General features: G+C 38.8%; 1 protein-coding gene across 11 annotated transcripts in view; it reads left to right on the plus strand.

Moving 5' to 3' along the window:
- HTR2C (5-hydroxytryptamine receptor 2C) overlaps nucleotides 1-25,966 on the plus strand; it is a 231,265-nt gene that overhangs the window by 129,239 nt on the left and 76,060 nt on the right. For 5 of the 11 annotated variants that reach the window (XM_050713459.1, XM_050713465.1, XM_050713458.1 and 2 more), the window contains one exon: nucleotides 5,754-5,926. The exons of 1 other annotated variant lie outside the window; for it this stretch is intronic. The gene's annotated coding sequence lies outside the window, so the exon portion shown is untranslated. Of the gene's footprint in view, nucleotides 1-5,753; nucleotides 5,927-18,288; nucleotides 18,617-25,966 lie in introns of those variants that run through there. 5 more of the 11 variants (XM_050713463.1, XM_050713467.1, XM_050713462.1 and 2 more) reach the window with 5 other exon arrangements.

Raw genomic sequence — 25,966 nt, forward strand, 5'->3', positions numbered from 1 at the left:
AGATAAATATATTAATGCTTTATCAGCCACCCTTATAAATCCATCATAGCAAATCAGAGCAGAAAGAAGTACGAAGTCATGTCGGATCGCATAAAATTAAATGTTTCTAATAGCTGAGGTGATCTTGAAGCACTAGTGAAAAAGTTTCTAGTTCCTCAATGAGGGGCATGAAATAACTGATGCCAATATTTTAGAAAGGTGAAGTGATTTATCTTGCAGGATGGGGGGTCTGCAGTAGGATGCCCTTCATTCTCAGGTCCACACATGCCATACATGTTACAGCACTGTTGCCTCAGGAATAGGAAACACGTGGGGCAAGATTAAATTCCGTGCTGCAGAAAGTAATGAAGATCTGGAGTTATGGTTTACTTATTGCTTGGTGAAAGGGTGAGAGGCTTATTTTCCAGTCTTTTTTTTTTTTTTTTTCCCCTTTGGTGACAAAGTAAGTAAATTCTAGAATATTTTTCTGAACTGATTTCTGGGGCTTCTTTATGAAATAGCATGGTGACAAGGGACATGACAAAAGCAAATTGATTTTTGGGGGAGAAATTATATTCTGTTGTGTCAGGAGGCAAAAATACACTCATGACTTTTTGAGACCTGATTGAAACTATTGTAATTATAAGGCTTTTTTCAAGCTTGCAAATAAATTTTGAAGGTTAACGTTAATACATGTGAATAACTGTGGATGGTGCCGTGGATTTAATTCTGCATGTATAATATTAAGTTTAACATACAAAGTGGAGGTTGGCTTGTTGAAGCAAAACTCTAAAGCAGAATCTATGCAACTCATAGAGTTCAAGTGTTAACCTGGGGAGAAAGAAGAAACTTGTTTCCTTGTGCTCGGAATGTTTGCTTTCATATAGCCATAAAGCATTGTGAAGGTTATTTTCTTATCAGCTTGGAACTGAGAACTCATTCGTATGTGGAAACGTTGCAATACTGCTGAGGTTGCTAACTACATGGCTAAACAGAGAGCAGGTGTTTCTGACTGCTTTTATGTTCAGGAAGAGGAAAAGTGCAATGGACAAAGCTAAACATTTAGGCATGGCTTGAGCATAGCCCAGGAAACGTGTATTGAGTCTCAAGCATATCACAAAAAATTGATCACTACTGCATATGCACAGTAGTAGGTTTCTTAAAATTACTGGGATGATTTCAACATGTGTCAAGTAAGAATTTATCTTAGATACTAGATAGGAAGATAAGCAAAAATTATTTTTTTAAAAAACTTTTTTCTTTTCCCCATCTGTTTTCTTTATGTTTCAGTTTTGGTTTGAATCAGATTGAACCATATTTTTCAGAAACTCCCATGATTTCAAATTGCTTAGAAAACTTCATTTAAGAAACACTAGTCCACAGGTTTTGAATAAAATGTATGCACTGACTGCAGCTGACAGAAAGATGGCTCACAGGGTTTCAGTAGAAAGAAAATTGGATGCATCAAGTACAAATTATCCATCACTATAAGGACCTATAAGTGACTCTTGTCCATCTCTCTGTTCCGTGATCAGTTTTGAAGGATTCTGCAACTGGTCATATGAATCCCACCCACAAACCTGATAGTTCGGGCTTGCTGTTTCACAGCTACATGGGAATTTCCTCAGCTGCTGGCTGACCAGGAACCATGGGCAAGGGATGTGCATTCCCCCATCCAGAGGCAGCAGGTGGGCTGTGCTAGAACCATTGGCAGGAGCCCTAGCACAGAGAAGCTGAGTAAAACTAAACTGTCCAGTGTTTGCCCAAGATGAAATCCTTGTAGCAACGCAGAGATTTTTTTGCACAAACTTTGACTAGAAAGAGTGAGTAAGCAGCATGGTAATTATAATCTCTGCCTTCTGAAAACTCTATATTGCTCTCTTGGACCTCAGCAAAAATAGAATTTTGATATCTATTTTGAAAATACATATATAAGAAGCACTGAGGTATTTTCACATCTAAGGTAGTGCAATCCAATCTGGAATATTAAAGGAAAAGCTATTTTAAAATTTGATGCCTAGAGCTGTGTGAATATTTTTATAACAAGAACATTTATGGAAAAACTAATTCAAATATTCATACTCTTTACATGTGAAATTCAGCATATATATTTGATTATTGTTTGGAAGGGGTGTCGTATTGTTCTGATTACTAATGATTGCATAACAGAAGTGCATGCTTGAAAGTTTTAATGCTGTGTGGTTTCACCTAAGGTTTGCAAATGCAGTACTCTTAGGAAAAATATTTTGAAGAAAAAATTAATGGGTAACACTGTATTTGACACCTTTTTTTCCAATACACCTACCTAGTTTGAAAGAAAAAAAAAAAAGGTAGATTCAGTAATAAAATACTAATCACTGCTTAACCCTCTGTGCCCTTAGATTTCCTCTGGTGCTTAGGTGTGCACAAATTCTTAAAAACAAACAAAAAAAACCCCACTTGTTTCTTAAGGCGTTTTCATGAGGTTTTGAAGAGCTTTACGCAGGACATGAATATCATGAGTTGTAGAAGAAGTGCAGAATAGTGCAGAAGTGCAAAATTCTGTGGTTCTCTGAATAGGCTACAGTAGATCTCAGACCATTCTGAAGAGAAATAAGCCAGTAGGCAGTACTGAAGCCTTACATCAAGTAAAAGCATCAGAGCTTTGAGCCCTGTATGGTGAGAATTCTGCCAAGAAGTACGACAATTCATAAAACAAAACAAAGTAACACCCACCTCCCCACATGCTCTGGTTGTGAATATCACCTCCATGACGCATGATGTCATGTGAAGCTCACTGAAAACAGGCTCTTCTCAATTCAATGAATGTTTTTTAGGTTTTTATTTTTTGTGTGCGTTTGGAAATCGTTAGCTTTCAGTTCTGTCCTCTTCACAGCTGACTTCTAGTTTACTTGCAGTCTTTCACAGCTTGAACCACTCTACTACTCTAATCTTTAAAACAGCGGTTTTCTAGAAGTGTGGTTTAAAGGCAGTCATTCAGATTTGATCTTGTGCATGAAGTTCTTCTGGTCTCTAGAATGACACACAATAAATTCTTGGGGAAAAACAAACAAAAAATAGCACTAGCAATCTCTCTCATTTAAAATTGTTCCTGTTTGCAAGGTGAAGAAGTGAAGGCAGTGGTGTGCATCCTGCTTCCAAGGAGCAGAGCTCTGCCGCAGGATGGGAATAGCTCCTGGAGAATTTACACATGAGGGCACTCATATGCTGCAAAAAAAAAAAAAAAAAAAAAAAGAACAGATCAAGCTCAAAATTAATAAATGAGCAAAAAGTCCCCTGTCTTTAGCTTTCCTACCACCACACTATTTTCAAGTGGATACTATTTATAGTGTTAAAATAAATATAAATTATATATAGTGTTATGTATAATATATATATAATATAGTGTTAAAATGAATGCTGTACTAAAATATGATTGAGAATACAGTTTGATGCATAACATCTATTTAAAATATTCACATAATTTATTGGATTTGAGATTGTACTGAAATAGTTCTTCAGTTTCATTATAACTTCTGTAGGCAGACCTCTGATCTATATAACCAAGTGAGCACTATTTTGGAAGAAAATATTCTAAATATTTTCCCCTTTGTGAATTATGGGGGAAAAAATGGGAATAGTTCCCTTGTGAATCACAGGATAGTATTTATTTCTCAAGTATTCCAGGATTTGTTTTTCTTTAAACTTAAAATAGAATGTTGGGAGTTTCTCACCTTAACAAAATGCTTGGTTTCTAAAGACTGAAAGATTTTTGATCCCATGTGCTCTGACAGTTTTTCTTGTAGCTTTATTTTTGTCCAAACTGTTATTTTCAGCTCACTCTGTACATGTGCACTAGACTTCTGCAAATCCATAGTGCAAGTTTAGTGGTTTTGAACAAATAGAAGTAGGCTCTGTATTGTTGTAGAACTTCACAAATCATCCTGACATCTTAAGAGCTGAATTCCATCACTGAAATGCCAAGTTGTTTGGGTTTTGTTTTGATTTTTTTCTCTTGTGAGACTCTTGGCTCTTCATCGTAACAGCAGCTGAGTGGTGCACATGATCCAGGTGGTCCGACGTTTACCTGTGTCTGCACCTACAGTAGCCTATGGACAACTTTTAGCTACCTCATTTCCCTGACTATCTGCAGGGCTCTGAACGTCCAAGGAAAGGTGAGCAGAGAGGCAGCAGTGAGTGCTGCTGTAGGTCTGCTCTGTATAGCACATCACTGCAGTTTGGTCAGATACGAGATCAGATACTGAAGCATTTATAGGTATGTGTCTGGGTTTTGAAGATCAGCTAAAACTTCCTTCCTTTTTCTTTCCTTTGCTTTACCTTGGCACTTCACGTGCTGCTAATAACGGAAGGCAGTAAGCTGCTAAGAATTGAAGTATGATACTGGTATATTTCCTTGATAAAGGTTAAAAAAGCTTGAATTCCACTCTACACCTCTTTTTGCTTTGGTAGCAAAACAATTAACCTCCTATATCCACAATTTTTTTTGAGTGTGAAATAGTTGGGGAACTTGCATAAAACTCCAAGCCATGAGAAAGCTTCACTGGGCAAATTTAAGTGCAGTACAAGTCATCTGGTGTGTTTATAGGGAAGGTGATAGCTCACAAGTCTAAACTGCAAGTGTAATCCTGGTTCTGACTGAAGGCAAAATTTTCATTACATGATTTATTTTTTTTTTCGTTTGTTAAAAGACCTGAATCCTGATCTGTTTGACATGCCTAATATGTAGTAATTGCGTTTATGTGATCTGGTGGTTGTGGGGAGAAATATTCTTAAAAGCTTCATTATTTTTGTGAGCAAACTTTCTGATTAGAACTCTTTTACAGAAAGATGCATTCTGCTACTTTATATTTTGGGGGAGGAGGAAGGGAATAATAATTGTGTATTGCACAGGAATAAACTAGAAAGGGAAGACAAGCTCACTGAGAGTATTTAATTTAGTTCAACTCTTTATGGCTCTCAGCCATGTGATCCCCAAGCCCATGAAGGTTATATGAATCGTTGTCATACCAAGCCCCTACGTTTCTGACTTAAACTAAGCATGTGTAGACAATGCTGGAATTTCCTACCTTTTTATTTATTTATTCATTCATTTTTAGGACATTTCTTCTGGTTACTGTGGGAAAATTTAGCCCTTCATTTTCTTTTGAGACTTTCCAAGCAATATGTGATGATTTATCTGTGGTAGTCTGTTCGGTAAAATATATGTGCGGTTTGGCTGACTTCTCCGTTGCTGCTATCTTTGTAGTCTCGAGGAAATTGAAAAGCTAGGGAAGAATATTCTTAACCCAGTGGAGCTCTAAATACTATTGTTTATTTCATTAGTAAGCTAGGGTCTTTGGAAGATTCTCAGCAAATGTATCCTGTAGTTCAAAGCTGGTTTAACAAGAGCTGAAAAGGAGGGGCTAGGGAACTGCAAGACCATCTGATTGTGCTATAGGCTTTAATATCTCCCTGCTCTTATTTCAGATGTTTGAAGTCACACTTTGCTTGCTCAGCTAATAGGACACAAAGTGATCATTAATCAAAGTAAATAATGTGGCTGTAGCAAGAAGCATAAGGCACAGAACACAGAGAGGGAGTTTCATTGATTCTAGGGGATTTTGGACAGCAGGGTATTATCACTGCAATGTAAATAGATAAAGTTTCAGATTCATGATTAGTTTACAGTTCACCATGCATCACCTGAGCTCTGGGAATTGTATGAGAGTCTGTAGCCTCTGGTAAATGCTGCCATTTCTAAATGTAACTTTAACTCTCTTTCATCTTCACCACAGGCCAAAATCACACATTCACATGGCTACCATTACTCAGCCTTGGTGGGCTGCCACATGTTAAGCTGCTGGGCTTCAATGCGCATGTGAAGGGCTCCCAAAAGAGAGAGTCTGTACAGCCACGACTTGGAAAGGGGATGTTGTCACCTAAGGTATCCACTTTCCAGTTTCACCAGGTGATTGATGGGTTTTGTGACACACTTACAGAGAAATAATAGTGGAGAATCTGATGTTCTAATATGGATGATTTTATGCTTAATATTTTTATATGATGCATACATTTTATCTGTTGTCTTTGGAAGGCTGCACCAGAACAAGCAAATTGAAGCAGCAAATGTGCTAATTAGTAAGCAATATGTAAATCCATGTGCAGGAATGAAGGCAGGCAGGCTGTGTGCAGAACCAGGGCGTGCACTGCTGTAACAGTCACAGGTGAGAAGGAAGCACTACTAAGCAGGCAAGAGATGTTTGACGTCTGAGCTGAGAGCACTGGCACCTTAACAAAGAAACCCTGTTTTACCTCAATAGCAGTAGTTCTCACTTAACTGAGAAGAGCCAGAGATGTAAGACAGTTGCTTTAGCACTGGAGGAGGATTTTTTGCATGTGTTTCGTGTCAATAATGTTTCCTCATTTTTTCTTTGCACCTTTGAAAAAAAAAAAATTTGAAATCACTGAATTTTATTGCCTATTGATGGAGTCAATGGAAAACTAACTGCAGGGCACTCATCTCTCAAGGATACAGTGATTCATAACTTGGGATACTGGGACGTCTTAACTTTCCAGCTCCTAAACTCAACAGTAGTGAGGAAGTTGGACTATATGGGCTGGTGTGAGAGCTGGTTTTGCAGTGAGGGTTGGAGGGCAGTGAATGCTGGTGGGAGATGGTAGGAAAGCTCTGTTTTGCCACATTGTGTGGGAAGCTCAATCCCAAATGAGTTTATGGCAAAATCCATCTTCATACAGTAAGTCAATGATGGACATGAAGGCTTCTGATTTCCAGATCAGAGTCATATTTACTGAAGTATCCTTCCTTTCTATAATGGTGCCTGGATTGCATGTTTCAGTTACATGAAGACTGATCTAGGAATGTGACAAAGGGAAATGGCTCTTCTGAGAATGTCATTCTGCTGGTTTTGCTGGCACCGTCCTTGTCATGCTGCTTCATACTGTACATCCTGCATCAGGCATAGTTCTGTTTGTCAGCTTGATGAGATGTGAAAGGCATACAATGAGCAAAAACACGAGAAGAAGTCTTGTACAAGGCAAGAGTGTAGTGTAGATCTTCTGTGGGAAGTGTCTCCCAGTTTCTGGCAATGAGTGTTTCAGAACAACAGACAGTGTCGGTATTTTATTTGATGTTTTCATGAAAGTCCTAATTAAGGAGACATGATTATGTGAGAGAATGAGGTAACATCTAAAACAATCAATTGACCACTTAGAGCAATAGAAGAAATTGAGAATTTAAAGTAATTAAAATAATTCCGTCCTGGTCAGTTTCTTTGACTAATTTTGTGTATTTCTCACAAACAAACAAAAAACCTATTCTTTCAAATTTTCATGCAATTTTTTTTTCCATTATTAGGGGGAGTTGGTGACTTGAGATCTTTTTCCTGTGGACATGTCAAGCACATATAATACACATATAATATACACGCAAGGGCAGCTGTTGGCACTGATTCAGGATAACTGCAAAGCCACCTAGGGAAAAATGAAAACACGTACATGTACAGGGGGAAAGCAGATAAAACATTACTCTAGTTCCTTTTTTGTTTTGCAATTACAGTAAATAAATCAGATGTTATTTGTGACAGAAATAGGTAATTATATTTTTAATTAATTTGGGTCTCTTAAAGTCACAGAGGAATCTGGGGGCAGAAACAAGTGAAGGCTGTATGTTTCCTAATTCACTGCACAGTGCCTTAGCCACGGAACCATCTCAGTCTAAACATTTCCTTCTTAGGAAGATGCTGCTTTCTGAAGTGCTGCTTCCATGAGTTAATCCATTGCTCTGGGTGGAGTAACTGCCTGGCAGCCACAAAGCACTGTAATGCTACCAGTTATTTACTTACTTCAACAGACTTTGCTGATGATGATAAGTTCCTGTGCAGGCTGAGAAGTGATTGAATGATCTGAGTCAATTGTGCATTGACTTTTTCTATGCGAATGAGGAAGCTTTAACATTCCTTTGGATGGCATCCCTTCCTTCTGGTGTATCAACTGTACCACTCAACTTGGTGTTGGCAAACTTGCTGAGAGTGCACTCAATCCCACTGTCTATGTAATGGATAAATATATTAATCAGCACTGGTCAAAGGACTGACCTCTAAGCGTCACACCATCATAGGACACCAAATTGGTCAGACATGATTTGCCCTTGGTGAAGCCATGCTGGCTGTCCCAGATGACCTCCTTGTCTTGCATGTGCCGTAACATTGCTTCCAGGAGGATCTGTTCCATGATGTTCCCAGGCACAGACGTGAGGCTCACTGGTCTTCATTTCTGCTCTTTTTAGAAATGGGAGTGATGTTTTCCTTTTTCCAGTCACCAGAGTCTTTGCCTGACTGCCATGACTTTTCAAATACGATGGACAGAGGCCTCAAAACTACTTCAGTCCAAATTCAAATGAAGTAGTGCAAATGCTTTTTTTCTTGGGGTCTGCTGCACTCTCACTGTGTGCCTCACTGGTTATTTCATGATCCATCGACATTATATTTTTGTTGTGTTGAGTTTTAGGGCATTTTGTTTGGATCATACTATGTCACCTTTGCAGTTCATCCCTAACTGCCTAGGACTGAGTAAGTTCTGGTCATTAAGGCACAAGGCTGACAGCTGTGATCTGGGTTGTGTTCTTGCCTTTGAGACTGGCACTGTGCATTGATGCGCAAGATGTTTAATTTCTTTCTGTACTGTTGTTTCCTTCTCTGTAACTGTGAAATAAATCTTGCTTGCAGAAGATTTTGAGAATGCAGATATGTTAACGTTCACTGGCTCAGATCCCTTTGTAGGAAAAGCCGTGGAGGGGCTATACAGACATATTAGGAGATTGCAGCTGGGCTGGCTCTGTATTGGGTCCAAAAGGTTTTTTGGCACCAACCCTGATCTGAATGGGGAGGATGGGCCTGTACAGCTGGAACTGGGTTACAAGCCATGGAAGCTGATCTGCTCCTCTGGGTAGCGCCGATGGGTGGATGGAACACTCTGCCCTTTCCTCATATAAATCTGCAGCTGATGCCCTCCTTCCTGAGCCCCCACATGCACTGAAAATTATTGTGTTAGTATGGGTGGTCAGCTGAAAAATCATTGCTTTTGTGTCTGGGATTTGCTATTATGTGTTCGATGCTCTAAAATGCAGCAGCACTGACGATTAAAAATAGTTTCAGCCTTCAGCACATATGCAACTGCAAAAAGGACTGTTCTTTCAGCCAGCAGTTGACAAGTGAAGCCTGTGTCTGGGAGCGCAGCACTATTCACATGCAAATGCTCCTTGTCTTACTGAACTGGTACACTCAAAGTTGTAACTGAAGTAGGTGTAGCAAAAAATTTTGGCAAGCCCTTATGTTACATTAGTAGAAATTCGAAAACTTTGTATGTAGGAATAATGGTACCGTAAAACAGTGTGATAATATACAGAGGAGGAATACCTGGTGACTGATTACTAAATACTGGGCCTGAGAAAATGTCAGTGTTAAATGACTAGTAACACAGACTTCCTAGCTGCAATGTACCTGCATGGAGCACATGCCTTTGTTTTGAAGAGTACAAACAAGCAGTTAGCAGGAATGGACTGGTGTCATCTCACCACGTACAGAAATAGGATCTGATGTAGCTGCGAGGAGATTGCTTTGGTCCCATGGAAGTCAATGGCAAAACTTCCACTGATTTCAGAGAGAGGAGCTCTGAGTGTAAATCACCATTTGCCATTTCCTCCCTCTACTTCTCCAGTAACTTACAAGTTTTTTATCCTCAACTGTTGAGTATATTTGCATGTTGACAGTGTGATGGTGAAAGAAAATATAGTAGGAGGACAAATTGTAGTAGGTAGGAATGGAATGAATTCTGAGATCAAGGGTGACGTTCATATGCCAGCCTGTCAAATTAATAGTAGAGACAAAAGCTAACACAGAACACTAAAGAGCAGATTGTGTTAAGTCATCTGAACTGTTCTGGTTTACATATGGTGCCATGCAAAGTAACTTTGGAAATGATTTAATTTTCCACTGTGCACACATAAGGTCCTGAAAATAGCACAAATACTTGAGCAGATTTGCTTAAAAATCTGAACATTTTCCCTTCTGTGAGAGCTCCTTTGGTTGTTGTGTTTTAAAATAAATCACGTTTCTATGCATTTTGACTTCCTTGGGCATTATGGGAAATTATAAACTACTTCATATGCAGGGTGACATTTCAGATGTGGGTGTATGGGGCCCTCACATACATTTTGCAGCTATTTGCTTTATCACTTACTTCATCTGTATGTGACCTGTCTCCATCAGTGGAACTTGACATGTTCTGCAAAGTTCTTGCAGGCTCCAGTTTGCTAAGAGGATCTATTTCTTCACTAAACTGTAAATATGTGGGCGCTATCACTCAGATTCTCAGCAGTAGCTGCTGATGCTATAAACAGTTTTGGGAGCTTTTCATCACAAACCATTCAGCAATTCTTGCCTATCTTATGGCAGCTGTGGTTTGAACCAGCTACCCAAAACAAGAAGGTCTTTTGGAGATCACAGAGTCTTAAGCACGAAGTCTGTAGAGGCATCCAAGAGGTGGTTAGAGTCAGAGCTGTTTTAGAGGCTCTGGGCTAGCTGAGGATTCCCTAGACAGGCAAACAGTGATCTCAACCATTTTGGTGGTGGCTTTCTAGCATTGTAAGATACATCTAGTGGGGCATCTGATTGATCTAGATGGGGCAGAGGAGGCTGGGGAAAGAGCAAAGTGGCCAAAGAGAAGAACTTTCTTTGGTCATCAGAGAAGAACTTTCCCTTGAAGATATCAGGTGCCAGAATTATGCAGCTGAAGATGGCCCTGGCTTGCTTGTGAAGTGCCACCAGACACCTCCCATCTGTCGCTCTGGCAGTGCCCTGGCAGGAGGGAGAAATGCGATTATTTGAGGTGCGTGACTCTAAAGTGCTGACAGCCTGCACATTATGCTGACTCCAGTGTGTCCCCACATGTAATTCTCTTTTAACAAATAAACCTACTGCTCCTCTTGGTAGCAGTCAGTCATGGAGCAATACCTGGAAGCTGTATAAATAGCAGTTCTGTAGGAACAGAACGCTGTGCTTTATGACCAGACTTGTCCCAGTATGGCTTAGTAACACCTTACTATGAGGTATGGAAATCTGACGTTTGGGGTTTTTTTTTAGTGCTGGACCTCATCTGCATATTGGCAATTTGTACTGGCTGCAAGTCACCATTATACACGTTGAATGCTTTCAAATCAGTGCTGCATTGGATCATCTTTTCCTGAAGGGATACAGTCAAGCAAACATGCTTTACACTTCTGGGAAGTAGTCACAGCAATTACCTAGTTATGGAGATTTGTCCCCAAAGTCAGTATTCAAATATATCTATTGATATCATTCCCAACTTCAATAAATAGAGGAGAAATTCCTGTGTCTTTTCACAATTACTACTTGTTGACTGCAATGTCACATATTTTGCAAACAAATCATTTACTTACTGCTATCTAGAACTTATTACTAAGAATATTCTCATGATACTGAGACAAATATATTTTCGATACTGTTAATCTCAAAGGCACTCCACAAACTAAGAATAAGTTTCACGGAAATGAAAAGCTTTCTAGGACCACCAGTGAAAGACATAATTTTAAATTAAAGATTGAGATATTGATTAAAAATATAGTAAAATACAGTTGAAAGTAACAAGTGATAGCAGAGTGAGTCCAGTGCAGACAGTTTTAAAGAGTGCATGGGTCCTATTTTCTTGTTTGTAATGATTATTTGTTCAGTAATGCACTCGCAAAACAACCCAAAAATAAAAACAAGCCCCGGTGTTTTTTTTTCCCCACCTCTCCACCCCCCCCAGGTATGCTTTAAAGTGGGGAATTGCCTGAGTAATTTTCTTCTGAGTGGACGTAATTACCCAGGTTTGTACTTTGTGGCTTTCCTTTTATTAAGGCTTAGGAGAAATACTCTATTTTGAATCCTATTATTCTTTTCATCCCAAACATTAAGTGCAATGTTAGTGAGCCAGCTAAGGGGCATAGGGTGGTTAGCACAATGAAGTTTGCTGTCTTTGGGGAGAAAAACCATGATTGACATTTATTAATGGTTAATAAATTCCGTGTCTAAAGTCAATCTGCAACAGCAGCTAAGATTGTTTTATAATGTTATTTCCTGGGTGAATGACATTATAGAATTTCCTTGATTATTCATCTTTCTGGTTTTGAAAATATCCAATTTATTTTGGAAGCTGGGTGGTAATGAGCTTGCAGGCAGCTTATCACGTAATTTCCAACTGGCAACAAAGCTGGTCTGTGATCGTATTTTTGCTTCTGATAGTGTTTATTTGTTTTATGCTTTACCAAGCATTAATGTTTAAAACAAAAAAACAAGCAAAAAAATACTTTACAGTAATTGGGAGTCCTGTCTGTGTTCTGCTGGAGGGAAGATGAGTTCAGGGGTATCTTTCTGATCTACATGCCCTTGAAAAGGACTATGAGTCTCTGTGAAACCCTCATGATGGGAGACAGCAGTGGAGAAGTGGCTGCACCGATGCCACACTTTGACTATATGATGATGAATTCCCATGTGTGTCAAAGGGATCACCTTTATCCTGTACCATATTTCTTTTCACACATTAAATGGACTTAGCAAGCACCATCACCTCTGCTCCTCTGTGCTGAGGTTCCAGGGCCTGAAGAAATATTTGGTCCATGAAGACTTGTCTCCAGGGGTACAGGGATGTTCCTTCCTGGGCCACAGACTGATAAATCCAACACAGCAAGGAAATTGGAGTGGTGGCACTGAGCCTGCAAAACAGGACGTGTGGCCAAAGGTTCCCTCAGCACCTGTAGGTTTCCTACCTGGCACCTGGGGGTTTGCAGCTCCCGAGCCTTTGTTGAAAGGAGCTTACAGTCTGATCATGGCAGTTTTCCTGAGAGCAATCCACTCGCTATGGCAGTCAGACATAAGTACAATCAGCATCTAGAAATAAGCACTTTTACATGCATCTCTAGTAGCATCCCCAAATGGGCTGTGCTAAATTAAATGTATTGTTTTGTTGGTTGAGCTTTTAATCTTAAAAGCAGGGTTTTCAAATAGTCACGCATCAGAAAATGTATTTTGGAAAGCTTTACACTCAATTGAATAAACATCTAAAACATCATCCAATATTCTCCCAAGAAGGATGTTTAAAATTCAGGTTGTGTTAGTGGCTAACAAAGCAATGATTACCCTGAAACAGGACTGAGACTAGGTTCTGGTGAGTTAGAGGGATTAATTCCAGCACTCACAGTTGATATAATTCTTTCCTTGTGGAGTTCAAACTTTGTTGCTCCAAAAGAATTAGCATGCAGACCATAAACTCAGCATGTGTCACACAAGATAAAAACAGACATTAATTATAAATCGTTCTGGGTACAAAAAATATTAATTTGACAACTTAAGGGAACCATCATATACTGTAGTAATAGCTTCTCCACGTTTGTTTATAAGCTCATGGAGGAGGCATAAGGATGACTACCCAGCTCTGGTGTTTTTGAGTTGGGTTCTTCTGTTGTTAACTCTGCGCCCTTCTAAAAAATTCTTTGCTATGAACAATAAATAGACATTTTGTGTTGGACTTCATACACCTGCCTTTGCTGCTGATGAGAGGTAGAGCTACAGGGCTTTAACTTTCTGCATTCTGGAGTGAGTACTCTCTTTGCTGCAGCTCCTGTCTGAAGCATGAACATATTGCACCATGAATGTATTTAATTGCTTTTTCATCCTTAGGTTACAGGTGAAAAAAAGGTTAATTAATTCACTATGGATTTTTATAGAGGTTATTTACATGAAATTACATGAAATTACTCACAGAAAGACAGTTATTTTCCCTCTCCCTTACCTCTAGGGCTGTCTGATTTGTCTGGTGAAGACAGGAGACCTGGGGCTGTGTTGCAGTTCGTAGAGGATAAGGATCTCCTCCGGGATACATCTCTATATGTCTATCTGATGCCTAATTGTTTTATGCTGCTCTGTGGCCAACAACATATCTGAAGACTTTCTTGATTTACCTTTCTGCCTAGCTACAGAACACTAGGATATACATATGTATGTATATGTAGGCCATTATAGGTTATAGGCTGCTGGTTGCTTTAAAGAGGATGGCACTTGAGAGCAACTACTCATGTGGGTATATCTGCAGATGCATAGGTGCATGGTCTACAGAAAGCAGCTGGAGCTGGCCCAGGAATTGCGCCAGGACTACAGCACCTTTTTAGCAGGTTAATGAGAATGTATGTAGTATTTTCTACTCTGTTTCCTGGTGAGGCAAATAATTTTGAAATAAAAGCAGAGATCTTTCAGGTATAGAGTGAAGAAGGGGAGATTAAACAGGAAAAATGAGCTTTTATAGAAATCTGTATTTCTGTGTAATAAAATATCTAATCTTATGAAGTGAATTCAGCCTCATTTTTAATCCCACTAGGCCAGAGGATAATAATGTAAATGAAAACCTGTTCTAGCCATTTCTTCAGGCATTGCACTTCATTAGCCTTTATTTCTTCTCAATTCTACTCTGACACCTGTACAAATTTCAGGTTCTTCCTTTTGGAAGTGCTTTGATGTGCTCATCTCTGTGACAAACTGTTTAAAGTCTTGATCTTAATTTAATATTTGTAGATATCCAGAGATAATTTTGTTAATGAAGTCTTTAAAATTCTAAGTGAAGTTCTAGTTTTCTTCATGAAGGAAGTTTTACCCCTGCCATTATTTTTATTTTGGAATGATATTCCTATTTATTGTCCAGGAATGTTTTATTCCTACAAAGCAGCAAGGAGCTTTTAAGGCTAGAGATGTAATTAAATGAGGATTTTATATTTCTATGGGAGATGGGGGAGTTGTTAAGAGAATAGGAGAGCAACGTAAATGAAAAGTTCTTTTCAATGGATGATGCAATTGATAACACAGAGGCATGAGAGAAAGTTCCTGCCCAACATCAGATTAAGAGTTCTCTTATAAATTGTACACTTAGTAGTATTTTCTAGATTGAAGATGGGCTTTTCAGTATCTCAAGTTTGGTGTAAGGTAATCAAAATTAACTGAGTGTTACTCATAAAATAAATTTGATAATTTTGGAGCTACTGATTATGACAGCAATCTGAATTCCCGAGTCTGGAACATGGGAGTGGTAGGAATAATTCATTGCAATTTTGGAGCCTAATTTGGCATTTCAGGTGCATAACATGAGATGCAGTAGCTATAAAAGCCTATTTGAGGCAAAAGGAAGAGATGTATATAAGAGGAAATGGTTGATATTAAGAGGAAGAAAATGTTTCCAAAAGTTCTGCAAAGCTAGGAAGCCACATCCGCCCTGTAGCTAAGAATATTTAGGGTTATTCTGGGAGCCCTGCTGTGGTGCTCAGGGCCCCACTGCAGCCTAGAGGAGACTGAACCAAGAAAAGCACAGATGAGAGAGGAGACATCCACACTGTCCTATTTGCCTTCACTGATGTATATTAAAATTTTCAAAGCAGTCTGAAACAGGTTTTCTTCTTGAGTCACACAAAATATTTCTTTGCTATAGTAATGTTTGCATATACAAAAAATTAAAAAGATTTTTAAAAAATACAGTAACAGCTGTCCTGGTAGTGTGAATATAATGAATGTATGGACAGTTTAAAGGTGTTTGTTTTTAACATTGGTCACAGCAGACTAGTCAAAATGTGGCCTCTTTTTTCAAAAGCTAAAACAAGCATTTTCTTCAAAGGGGAACTCTAGGAAAATAAAGTACTTCTGGAACATAGAACTTGCTATTGTTTTTGATGACCTAACAGTTGGCAGTATTTTGTTTGTTTTTTTCCTAAGGGTCTTTTCCCTAAGTGCTTCCCTTACAAAACAAATAATGTAAATAAACTATTTACATTATCTAAAATTATGTAAAGTAATTCCATTAGTCTGATGTGTTGATTATTCTTCATTTTGAAAAGAAAAATATTTTGCCTCTGGTTGAAATTAACACTCAGCATGCACATCCCAGCTACTAAAAGGGAGACCTTTAAATCTTTAAATCTTAATGCAGGCTCATTCTTTAAATAGGAACTGACTGATCTTCAAAGTGAAAAAGCTGCACCAAGAGGTGTAATGGGGTTCATTAAAGTCCAATTAGAAAATTCATTTTAACACTAGGCATCCTGTACCTTTTATCTCCCAAACAAAACCATAAGAGTTCCGTCACATACAAGTAAACACATATTTTAAATGCATTATGTAAATAAATAATGTTTAATTCATCTGTTTGTATAATGATTGATGTTCATTAGGGACTCTGACCAGTCATTAGGTAGGACCAGCTTCACCGTAATGCGCTGTACCATTGGATGTGATTCTTAATTATCCATAGTGGGGAATTTAAGGAAGTGATTTGAAGTAGAGCTTATTTTGAGAGCGGTTATAAAGGATTTATTTTTTTAAGGGTTCATATTTTTTCTGTGCAGTGCAGTGTTGGCATACATGCAAAACCATGACTAAGCACCTTTACGTTGAGGGCATTTAGTGGTTCTTTTAACTACTTTTGAATGTCTTATTCATTTTAAGTTCAAATTATTTTCAGTTGTTGGTTCTCAGCAATGGGAAATAACCCCCTCCTCTCTGTTCCTGATACTACAAAAATTCAAAATTTCAGTGGATTGTTTGATTACAGATTATGAGTTTTGTGAGACTCACAACGGTGCGGACATTTACAACATTAGTAGCTTCACACCTAAAATTCAAGCATTGCTCTTAAGTCTTTTTTGTACCAATGAACCTGCCAAACGTGCGGAGTTTGTTATGCTGTGCTAGACTTTGTGTAGAGTTGGTCCTTTCCCCCAAAGGCTGTCCTTTCCCTCTCTCCATTTTGTCTTCAGTATAGCTTTATCTGTATGACATTGTGTAGCATTTCATGAAATTGTGCAAAATCCTTGTTTAGACATTACATTTTGAACCGAATGTCGGTGCGGGGATTTGTGCGGTGGCTCTTTGGTGTGCTGGATTGTGACTGTTCAAACACTGCATTTGGGAGGCCCCATGCTGCAGAGCAGATGCTGCGTGCCTGCAAAATTATCTATTAGAAAATGATTAGAAAGTGTAAATGATTTCTGTATTTTTTTTTATGATGATTATTATTATATTTATCACAATTACATGCAATTGATATAAAAGTGTTTCTGGACTCTTAAAAACACAGAAAGCAGAATTTTATATTGAAGAAATCACATGGAAGGTGATGTCACATTTTGGTGGGATACACGCCCATAGTGCTCTCACTGTAAGTCTTGGCAGTACTGGGTTCAGGAGAGTTTTAACTCCCAAACTGGTGATCACATCTTTGTTGGAAGCTGCAGCTGCTCAATTCTTAACCCCATGACATGGGGGCTTTAGGGACTGTAGAATTTCAGCTGCTCCACAAGAAGTGGTATATTTCCAGGAGTTTTAAATATTATTCATTGATAGTGACCTAGCAGTAACAGTATTTCCAAGAGGAAACTCCAGCTTTAAGGCTTCTTAATTTTAAATGTAAATCCCTTTGGAAACCCACATTAGAGGGGAAAGCACTTATAAGAGATTTATTTCACAGCTGCAATTATAAAAATAATGTTCTAATTTGAAAAAAAAGTATAAATGGAAAAGTCCGCAGAAAATCCTTAACATCTAAAAAACAAACAAAAACTAAAACCTAGGCCAGTGGCTCAAATATTATTTGTTGTTACTGCTTACTGTTTTCACAGAATTTTCTCTGAGACTGTCTTGAAAGGCTGTAGTAACTAAATTAAATAAACTGTACTTTTCTCTGTTAGGTAGGATAGGAGCATTCCTGTTTTACAGATAAAGAAATGAGGCTCAGTAAGTTATTTTTTGAAGCCCCTCTGGAAGTTTTGTTATACAGTAGAACTGTGATAAGAGACAAGTCTTTTTTTTTACACTTGGTCTTAAAGCTAACAGTGCAAAATGTAGCCTTGTAGTTTTTCCAGAAAGAACAGGGTCTATCTTTGAACATTAAATAAGCATTTTGTGAAGGCAGTGGCTTTAAGTGAGGCCCTAGTGTGTGCTTCTTCACACATTTGTAAGCACTCTGCCAATTATTTTGGTGAGCCGTACCTGAGGGGACAGAAATAAGCTCACCTATTTTAGTAGAAATGGCTCAGTAACTTAGAGGTACTTTAGACAGTGACAAAATTAGACTTGTGTCTATGAACTCTTGGCATAAGTATGCTTGCTCACTCCTAAGCAGTTGGTGTTTCTTCTCTGCATTACTTCATCCTTGAACTTGGCCAGAATGTTTCCTGCTGATAGAAAAGCCACTTCCTTCACGTTGCATATATTAGACTCTACATTATATGATGTCTGCAGCTTGGACAGCGTGTATTCTTCTGTGATACTGAAGAACGAGCAAACTAGCATGAAATTTGTTCATCCCAATAATACTATTCATAGATTCAGCTCTCTTTTTGCAGCCTGTGCTGCTGTCACCCAGGATTAAAAGCTGCAGATATGCCAGGGCTGCACTGAGGGTTTTCAGTGACTTGGATGAGGACTGCACTGATGCATCAGAATGCTGTGGGCAATGACTTCTGGGAAGATCATGAAAAAATAAAGTACAGCTAATGGACCTGAGTTCCTCTCTGTTTCCTTTTGGCAGTCATTCATGCTAATGCAAAGTAAGTATAAAGCCTGGCACCAAGAAAAGGTGATACTGATTTATGCTTGCTTTAAGAGATCCTCAAGTCAAGAGGGCTTCCCTGAATTAATTCCTTTTTGAACCAAAGCCTGAAGCTTAAGCCAGACCTTGCAGGACTACAGCTGCCTGCACCATGGCTGTGGCAGAAGGGTGCTGAGCATGCAAAGCGTCCTTGCCCCAGGGCTTGGGTTCATCTAGGCATGTCAGTGAATCCCCAGGCAGCTCTGTGGCATGGCTTGCACATTCAGACTAGGGGAGTGCTTTGCTTGATGTGGCCGTGAGAATCTCTCTCCTGTGCTTCTCTGGGTCTGCTAGTGTGCTGCGCTTCACTGTTGGCTAGAAGGGATGGTATCCTGGTGCATGAGGTTGAGCCTCGCTGAACATGATGCTGAGAAAAACTGGCATGGAAAAATCAGTGGGGCAAATAGCATGAATTTTCCCACTTTGACAAACAGGTCAGCAGGATCCAGTGAAAAACAGAGGCTGGAGGAGGATGTGTTTGAGCTTGTTGAGCTGAGATGCGCCCAATATCCTGCTTAGCCCAGGCGCACTCTTCTATTTTGGCGATGACCTCTTTGCTCTTGTGAATCAGTGTGGGGGTGCTGGGCTACATTTCCTGCCCCATCTGCTTTGCCACCATTGAGGATTAAGCTTTCAGATCCACCCTGTACTCATTCTTCTTGGTAATATCCTTCAGATGAATTCTGTAACCAGGGGGTGTGAAGGGTGGCGGTAGTGCTATTTTTTGTTTGTTATTGTTGTTTTGTCTTTTAAACTTAAATCTAGTATTTTCATTTGAAGTCAAAATATTTGAAATAAACCACTTCAGAATTACAATGACATCTCATTGTATCTATATTAAGATTTAAACCCATTGTAATCTCTTAAATTTACATTAAAACCAATATTTAAGCATTAGATGTTTCCTATTAACATATAAAGAAAACTACAGCCCAGGAAATTCTCTTGCTAAAAGCATAAAATTATGCTAATTGCAAACAGTTTTAGTTCAGAAGGGCAGTTGCCATTAATTGTTTCTTAGGAGAAGGTGTAGGTTAGTTGAGGTCTCTCTTAGCTCTTTGGTCTTATTATAATTAGCAATGATTGGCTCAAGTAGCTAAGTATGGAGATAATTTGCTTCACATGATGACTCTCATTTAAATGCAAGTCATGTTTGAACGATTTCTTTTGTAGCTGGTGCACCTATTAAAATATTTTTCTATATTGCCAGCTTCTATCCAAAAGCAGTTTGAATCAAATTGCAGATAAGATTAATAATTTAATAAATAAGAATTGTAAAAATTAGGAAAAGGTATAGCTGCTAACCATGGTGTGCTATTAGCATAAAAATAAAATCAAAGTTGTTGTAATGTTGCAATTGGTTGTATGCAATTGGCTGTTACCAAGCAATCACAATCAGTATTTTTCTTTGGGGAAAAACAGATTAATAAGATTATACAACAAGATTAATTTCAGTTACTTGAATGAAAATGTTTTGGCTATAGTCGGGTCAAACTTCTAAATACCTCACACTTCCACTTTGCATATTATTCTCTCTAACTTTTTCTCCACTTTAAATACCCAAGTTGGGTTTAGCATGGAAAACCAGCTTCAGGAGTACACTGATGCAAACAGCTTTGTCACCAGTGGATTTGACTCTCTCCTTTCAAAGGACTCGTTCCTCTGTTATAGAAAAGGACCAAGTCTAAAGACACTTGAGCCACTTCTCCATTGGCCACACTTGTGCATCAGGAGTGGAGAAGGAACTCCTAAGCTGGTCAGATGGTTGGTGGAGAAGGGATGTCCTCAGAGTCTAGCTGCTCCATTTTTGTAAAGCAAGTTTGTTTAGAGTGCCTAATTAACTGCACGTGTATAATTCTTGTATATAGGAAAAGAAAAAAAATATTGTAACATGGAGGAGACAGGATTTTTCCTGAATAATGAAGGTGTCACAGCAAATGAAGTAGAGAACGCCTTTCTCTCTACACAATCTAATGGGATATGACAAAGCACATACTGCTTGCTGTTATCTGGCCTCCTCAGTCATGTCTGACTGCACCCGTAGCCACATCATGGTAAGCCGCATTGGGTTCTGGTCTCTGAAAGCCCCCATGCAGACAAGCCAACAAGTGGAGGATTTTTCTTGTCAAACGTTAGCTGGTGCTCAACAGCACTGCTGCCAGCCCCTAAGTAAGCTAATAACCGGGGGCTGAGTTTGGGAAGGTCCCTGCACTACTGATACCTATGAGAGTGTTACGGACCAGCCAGTGAACAGCACACCTGCTGTGTGGGCTTCTGGGTCCAGAGGAAAGTCAGTCAGGGACTGGAATTGTTAAGTTTCTGTCTGTGTTGCACAGAGTAACGAGATGTTTCAAGGAAAGAACGCTGTCTCTTTTTATTTAAGAAATCCATTCTCTTTTTTCTGCAAAGCATACAGTAATAGTAACAGAAAGCCTTATTAACCTTCCTGTCATTTGAGGAGGAAGCAGTTGACTGCACTAAAGTTATTACAAGTGATATATTGGATTGCAAATGGGAATGCTAATTGAAGACAATGTCAGAGGAGGAGTGTCCTAGGGACAGCGTTAATAGTGGTGCTTGCAACTGTCTCATTCTCTCTGCAAAGGACAGTAGTAAAAAGGGAAATGACAGAGGGTAAAGCTGAAAGATGTGCAGAACTGCTGTGGGTTTACTGTACCCTATATCAGACGCAGTTTGTGTGCCACTTCGCACCCAGTTTAATTTCAGAGCAGTGCTAACTTCCATGGGATGGAAATTTAAGTGTGCTGGAGAACATTAGTGCCTGTTTTTTTCTGGCTGTGAAAAAAAGCTTGCTTGTTTACTCTTTTCTCTGCCTTTTTTTTTTTTTTCTATTTTATATCCTAAGAGTGTTCTACAAAATCTACATATCCCAAATTGCCTATGCTGACTTTTTAATGAGGAAACAGCTATGTGCTCATGCCTTGGGATTTCAGATGTCGCCAATTGAATCAGCATAACAGATTGAAGTTAGATGGATGGCAGGTTGAAAATGTCCTTTTGCTCTGTGCTGCTCTGAGTTGCTTGGTGTCCATGGAACAAAATGCTGCTCTGTGTTAAAATTGTGCTCTTTCTCATGATAGCCATGTTAGATCAAAATGAGAGTTAATCTTCCGACCTCTTGTGAACATGTGTGTGGGATTTGATCTGTTGGGCTGAATTTTTGTATTTTGTTGTTGTTGCTGTTTATTTGTTTTTAAGATCACCGAGCATGCTATCATGTATGAAGTAGATGTTCTGGAGATACACAGATAGTTTATATACATTATCTTCTTACATGCCAAGAAGCCACGCAAAGGAATGGCTGAATGTCATTTTCTGTAAAATAATAATTGCCCTTTGCTTTTGTTAGTAACATCCTGTACTATGAAACAGGGTTTAAATATTCCTTCATTCTGCTTTTTTGGGATCTATTTGTTTTTCTCCATTTCTATAATGGTGACAAATTTTATTCATCAGAGAGACCTGTGCAGGCAGATTAGAGACAAATAATATGAACAGAGGTGGGAAAAAGAATAATGATTTTAAAAGTTAAGGTTGTTGAGTTGTTGGTTCCCGCTTCTTTTCCATGTAAGCAGTTCTGGAGAAAAGGGCAGACAAAGTTTGTACCCTGCCTCTGGCACTCTCCCTGAAGCCAACAAACAGATCCACACAGAGAAAAAGTTTTCCAGGGTGCTCCAGTGTCTATGTCGTGGTCAAAATGCAACTGCAGACGACACAGTCATACTTTCAAAGATGAGGATAAATTGAAAAATTATTTTAATTGTTTGTGGGATAAGAGCGAAAATGACTTGCAGTTGAATCTTGGACATATAACCTTCACAGCTTATTCTTCTCTAGTTACTTCTTTCCAAGATCTGTAATCATTATATTGTCCCCAGTTCTGTCCAACAGTTAATTACATTAGTTCACTGACAAACTATTATTGAACAACTGCAATCTACTTTAATAGCTGGTTTTCTAATTAAATATCTGATGTTTTTATTCTCAGTTCTTGGCTTTAGGCCTCTAATTTGTCGCTATCCAATGTCCTGCATCTCTGCTGTATTTTTGTTCCTTTCCAGGCATGGTTGTGCTGGGAGGGCTTGTTTCTGGATGTGTTGTGGGAGGGTTGAAAATGCCAGGTATAAAGCTGTTCCTGTGGAGGAAGGAACATCATCAGAGGCTGCTAAGTGGCAAACCCATCGCTGAGAAGGATGCACCGAAGCAGACATCTTTGGTGGGGGCTCAGCATGCTGGGGACGTGCACTGTTGGTCTTCTTGGTTTACTTACCGCGAAGGAAGTTCATGGTTAGGATTCAGATGTTGTACCCTCATGCAAAGAGTACATATTTAACTTAAACAGGATTGTAACTCGATCGTTTTAAAAGAGTACTGTGAGGTCAGCATAGGTAGCTTTTCTTCCGAAAGCAGTATAAGTGTCCGTGAAGCTCCTTCATCAGACCCAGAAAAAATCCTATGGGCTCAAAGTCACAGACTCAGAGTTTTATCTGTGGAAGGGAGGTCTGGAGAAACTGGGCTTACAGTAGAAAGAAAAACAAACAACAACAAAAAGAAACATGGATTAAAATCCTGTTCTACATCTGAGTCACAGCAATTTCAAATTTAGTTAATTTTTCAATATTTTTTTGTAGTTTTTTTAAGACTGTTCTGAGTAGTTGTGTAGCAGCTCAACTATAGCACTAAACTCCGCCTACAAAGCATAGGAAAATGTATTAATAATGGTACAGAATCTTCAGTGTCCTGACATTATCCCAGTACTGCACTGGCTTTAAACATTTACACATTTCAGGATAACAGCAACTTAATTAAAATCACTAAGCAAATGCAGATTATATTTAATTTAAATATTTATAGAATTTGTTTAAGCTTTCAAAATAGATTAGATGTTGAAGAGCAAAACTGCTAGCATCCAAATGATAATTTTACTTCTGAGCCCAATTAAGAAACTAGTCAGGAATACAGCTAATAAGTAGCTGTTTCTGAGGAAATATTTTGTAAAGTTGTATGTACAAAGGGCTTTTTAAAACAGGTGTTCTTGAGTTAAAGGGATAGTTTGGAAAAATTCTGTTACTTCTGATAATATTTTAAAATCTTTTATCATCTATTGCTGTATAAGAGTTGCTGTTCTTCCTATTATTCTGAATACAACTGTGGAAAAAATACAGAGAACCAAAGAGAGATGAAAAAATACCTTCGAGACAGCATTTCTTCCAATACGGTTCAGCCATGACTGCCAAGGCTTCTTCAGGGACAGGTTCAAATTCTTGGCTTGTCACTCCTGTTTCTCTCAAAGACAGTTTTATTCCTTGCTACACCTTTTCATTCTGGGAGACGCTTTCCCTGTTGCATTTATCTGTCATACACCTGAAGGAGATGAGATCCTGCAGGCTTTAGGACTATTTCCTGTAACTGTAGATTTCTTTTTGCAAGAATGTTACTGTTGTCTGAATAACCTGATACCTATGAAATCTTTCAGGGTTAGGTTTGAACATTCCAAAAATCTGTTTGGAAGTATCTTGCATTTTCCAACAGGACACCAAGCGCTCCTGGGATTGTACCTGTCCGTTTCATGCAGGTTATTCAATAGTGCATCCTAACTTGCCTTACTGCCTTCCATTGTTTTCTACTTTGTATTAAAAAGTTTGTAAGATCTGCAAGATCTTTTCTGGTTTTCCTTGGTAATGCTACTAAACATTATGCGATTCTAAAAGAGTGTATTTCCTGTATATTGTACACTGCTGTTCAAGCTGGAATATAACGTGTTTAATTTTTTCTTGGCCTCATTACATTTCATTCCTTGCTTCACTGCATTATCTGTCTCGTTAGTCCATAAATTTGATCTGTTCTAATCACTGTAAATTCTCTGTTTCCCCTAGCTATATGTCACCAGCAAGACTAGTCGCTTTAAAAAGTGCATTCCTGAAAGGTCATTTTATAAAAGTTATAAGAGGAAGCATTGCGAGATGCTGATGCTTAAGGCTGGATGCTTGTTACTTTTCTTAGACCTGAAGCATCTTTTGCAATCCCTTTTCTTTTCATAGGCTGATTTTGATAGTTATCACACACTGAGATGGTCATCCAGGTGAGTGCCTTCAGCCTCAGATCAGCAGCACAGCAAAATCGTTTGGTGGGATTTTTAATCTGCACACAGTACAAATTACATTGCATTTTTAGAATTAGAAGGGAGTTGCCAATTTACAGTTTCTTTTGTTGGAAAAAGGACTTTTCAAAGACGGAGGTGTTGTGGTACTTAAAAACAGACAGTGATGCAGAGCCAAGAACATGCAGTGGCTGTTCTATAGTAGGATCCTCTTATGCAAGAGCACATTGTCTAATTTCTTTAATGCCTTTACAGCTTCTAGAAGAATGATCCTTGTCTGGTGCTGCTTTGAGGCTCTAGGGTCTGCATGAGTGCTTAGGATGCACTGCTGAGTTTTGGTGGTTTATTTTCTTAAGCCTTGCTTGCAGTTTTGGAGCAAGAGCTGTTCAGTTTCTCGAACCATCATGCTCTCCCTGGCCTGGGCTCCCATGCTGGACTGATTTCCCCTTCCAGCCATGCTGTCTTTTATGATGCATGTAGTGGCTCATGGCTACAATTCATACTTTCAAAAAGAAACTATTCACTGTCTTGCATAAGTTACCTGGAGATTCACGAATGAGAAGCACAGGATGAAAGCTAGATACTAGTGTTTAATTTTCTTGAATCCCACCATCCCATTTTTCATTTCTTTCTGATATTTCAGACTGGTATCTGATCACGTTGTAAAAATCATCAAAGAGAATAAGCAGAGGTGGAAACATGCCAAGTTTCTACTGGATTACTGAAGAGCAATTTCCAAAGCCTTCTGATACTACTGCAGCAAAATTCAACTCTGCTGTTTCATAGAGTTTTTAATTGATTAATGTATTTATTTAATTTCATGGGGTTTAGTAGCTTTTTATGACCTTTTGAATTTGTTTATAGGTGACTCAGATTATTTACTTCTCTAGCCCAGGGGTGCTGCAGCATCATATGTCATGCTGTACTGGCTTCAATAGTCCACTGATGACTGCAAAAGGTAGAAATTCTTCTAGCTACATAGAAATATGCTGTTATATTCCCTTCAGCTGATTTGTCACATATGCTACTTTAATTACCAAAGTTAATGCTTAGGAGTCTGATTGCTGAAAACTTTCGTGACAGGTTAAAGCTTAGTGGCTAGAGATGGTTTGTTGTGTTTGCAGAGGAGCAGTTCAAATGAGTGTGAGCTTGCGTCACTTTAACTGAAGGAAGACATTTATAAAACAG

Source organism: Cygnus atratus, chromosome 13, assembly GCF_013377495.2.
Source record: "Cygnus atratus isolate AKBS03 ecotype Queensland, Australia chromosome 13, CAtr_DNAZoo_HiC_assembly, whole genome shotgun sequence".
Taxonomy (NCBI): domain Eukaryota; kingdom Metazoa; phylum Chordata; class Aves; order Anseriformes; family Anatidae; genus Cygnus; species Cygnus atratus.